Below are 3,431 nucleotides of genomic sequence, written 5' to 3'. Positions count from 1 at the left end.
GGGGGGGGGGGGGGGGGGGAACAGCAGCTACCTTTAGTGATCACAGTCATGCTCTGGCAGGCACCTTGTTGGGCCTGATCCTGAAACCTTGGAAATAGGCCACCTGCTAGGCACTAGGCACCAAACAGCCATTTGCGGTAGGTTTTTTTTTGGAGGTTGGGGGGGCAATGCAGTGCCCCCGAGCCCACCTCAGTGAGTGACACCCTCCTCCCCCCATGGCCCCTGCCCATTATCAACCTACTGCCTTTGCAGTGGGGTTGCCGGGACGCCTGGGTTCCTTGCCTAACGTGCTTCCTCCCATTGTCCCTCTGAGCAAAGACAGTCTCCGTGCCTCAGTTTCCCTACCGCTGCCCCCCTCCTGCCCAGTCTTTTGCTCATTGCCAACCTTAGCCATGCCAGGATTGTTGCAGTGCCCACCCCGTCCCATCCCTATCCTGTCTGTTCCCTGTCGTGCCCCAGGCTGGGTCTCTAGAGGACAAGTGACAGCGCCAGAGACAAACTGTCCCACCATAAGGCTCCGGCAGCACATAATGTCCCTCTGGCCCCTCACCGAGGAGCTCTATTAAGTCCTGCCCACGTCCTCAATGGAGCGCAGCAGACACCTTGATGCTGGGTCAACTAATGGCCCATGAGCAGCCTTTGCAAGCCCTGATGCTGGCAGCTAAATGGAGCAGCGGATGCGTGCCGCATGGCTGCCTTTGCGGTCACCCCATCATCTTGGCCTGTCTCCCCAGCCGTGGTGCCATCATCCTTCAGGCGCAGCTGTCACCCTAGATGATGAGACATGGGGCTTGTGCTCTGAGACATTGCGGCTCCCCCTTCCCAGGTCCTAACCTTGCTGTCTGAAGCGTGCATCCTAGCAGGCCCAGGAGGGCAGTGCTATTACCTTCATGTACAGATGGGACAAGGATGCCTACAATGTCAAAAGGCAGCTTTGGGCCCCTGAATTGGCTGGGCAGAGAGATGCCAGCACCACCCTCAAGAAGTTGAGCAAATGCAGACACAATGAACCCGTACTGTGCTCTTCGCTACTATGACACTGCTGGTGGCAACGCTCAAGCCATTTCAGCTTGCTTTTGGCTCTTGGCTGCTGGTGAGCTCTTAAGGCCTTCTCCAGCGAGGCGCCTAATAACCCCCAGACTCTCCTACATTGAAGGGTTTGACCTTCACCCCCACCCCCAGTTTCTCAGCTCTCTGGTGGGAACAGCAGCACTACGCTACTCCAGCAAGCAGCTAGCTTGTGCTGTGCTCCGATAAAACAATTGGCAGGGTGGCCCAAGGGGATCGGTGAAGGCTAGAAGCCTGCAAGATAACATGTATGTAACATAACGTAACATGTACAAGTGCCCTGTGATTCTACTAATAGCATGATCTGGCCCCCAAAGAAACCCACTTCTAAGCTCCTGCAATTGCTGCTGGTGTTGGAGATGGTCTTGAGACCGGGTTGTGCCTTGCAGACACAGGAAAGCACAGAAGCCTACGTCCTCAGCCACCAGCCCCTGATACAGCTGGGATTAGCTCTCAGATCAAAGCTAGGCCTGTTCCCACTAGGGTTACCCATTTCTGAGATGCCAGAATAGGATGTGAGAGGGTCTTCATAGCTCTTTTGCTTCCTTGGAAGACCGGGTCTCTTTCAGGGGCAGTCCCCAAATAAAATTGCCTCCTGTGGCTAGGCACTGGGGCCAGTGTGGTCCTGTTTGGGGTGAAGGGAAGCAATGGTTTGACCCCATCTGTGTTTATCAGTGGGACAGATCTCGCGCAATGCGAGCAAAGAGCCATGGGGCCATCGGCAGCAAGAGGCGATGAGCACAGGGGACTCAGCCAGAAAGACAAAGTCTCTGCTACTGTTCTGGCGGGGAGATAACAGTATTCAGCATCATGGCTGGGACTTCTGCCTGATCGGGGCAAAGGAGCTTATGGAAAGCACAAGAGACTGCTGGATGGCAGAGTCACATTGGAGCCAGCTCTCAGGGTGAGGACTGCAAAGGCATCTGGTCCCATGCCCCTCCAGGAAGCCATTGGAAGGAGCAGTTCCCCCTTCAAAGCTATCTGCTGCCACGCGCTGAGTGATGGAGATGTCCCTCAGAGATCTGGCTATGCTCTCAGCAGTGGACAACAGGCCTCGAAGGGGTTCAACCTACCTCTAAACACCAGCTTTCGGCTCTCCTTGGAGAATCCCGGCGCCCTGTGCTGCATTTCCTAGGACTATGGCAAGGAACAGCACAGAAAGTGGTGAGAAATGCAGCCCTGGCTCTGCACAAAGAGCCTGGGAATGGGGTGAACATGGAGATCAGGAAGGTGCAAAGTAGGGCTACGGCTCTGCTATGCCCCCATTCACATAAAAGTGACAGCATAGAGATGCACTCCCTCCTGGCCCTTGCCCTTTCCTTTGAATGGAGAGACCACCGCACCCTCAACTGCCGCTGAAGGACGCAGCAGCCGATCAGCCCGGGGGGTGTGCAAAGATGAACTGGGTTAGACCAGGGCTGGGGAGGGAAAGCAAAGCCTGTTTGGTGGCAGTGACCCGCAGCAGAAAGCAGTGTCTGTCTGTCACATCACAGGGGAGATGGGGGCCCACCTGCAGCAGGGAAAAGGGGACTTGCAATGCCCTGCACCACTGGCATTTCTCTGTGCATGTGCCCTCAGATATGATACTGTGCCCAGACATCTATTGAAAACTCTGGGAATAGGGGCTGTGCTGTCAACACCAACAATTTCTACTACCAGAGCACGACAGATAGGTGCCCTTAGAATAAGAGGCTCAGAATGGGGTTGGACTCGATGGTCTACAGAGGTCCCTTCCGACCCTAAAAATCTATGAAATCTAGCCCAGGGATTTCCAAACGGGGTCCTGCAGTAACCTGGCGTGCCTTGAAGTCCTTTCAAGGGCACCTGCGACTCCATGCAGCGCTAGCACTCTTCAGGGCACATAGACACAAGAATTTCACATGTTAAAAACCAATTCTGAGCTCTTTGCAACAGAAAATTTGATTTTAGATCACCATTAAATGATCTAACTGGGCAATCAGAGGCAACCAAACTGGGCAATCTTAAATGGAGAATCAAAGAGAGTGAGGGTTGTCATTTTTCATACGGTACAACACATTCTGAACAAATTGCCCAATGGCATCATTTAATGGTGATCTAAAAAAAAAAATCAATCCATGCAGCTTCCCCTGAAGCAGTCAAATGGTTATCAAAGGTAGATATTAATCTAAATTTAATCTAAATCTAAAATTAGATATTTAATTCATCTGGGTTGCTGGATGTCCTGTATTGAAGAGAGATACCTGGGTTAAGTTAACACCAAGTGACTTCTCCCCTGAGGTTTTCCAGCCCTGTCTTAGTGTTTCCAAATAGGGCTTTCCTTTTTCACGGTTCTGTTTTCCAGTGGGAACCTTAAGGGGGCCAGAGTGTCTCTATGTTCTCCT

General features: G+C 52.8%; 1 protein-coding gene across 4 annotated transcripts in view; it reads right to left on the bottom strand.

Moving 5' to 3' along the window:
* BCAN (brevican) overlaps nt 1-3,431 on the bottom strand; it is a 56,288-nt gene that overhangs the window by 10,625 nt on the left and 42,232 nt on the right. The gene's annotated exons all lie outside the window — the stretch shown is intronic.

The sequence above is a fragment of the Gavialis gangeticus genome, unplaced genomic scaffold (genome assembly GCF_001723915.1).
Source record: "Gavialis gangeticus isolate Ggan-Ray unplaced genomic scaffold, GavGan_comp1, whole genome shotgun sequence".
Taxonomy (NCBI): Eukaryota; Metazoa; Chordata; order Crocodylia; family Gavialidae; genus Gavialis; species Gavialis gangeticus.
The sequence above is the reverse complement of the archived record's forward strand: the minus strand, read 5'-3'. Positions and strand labels throughout refer to the sequence as shown.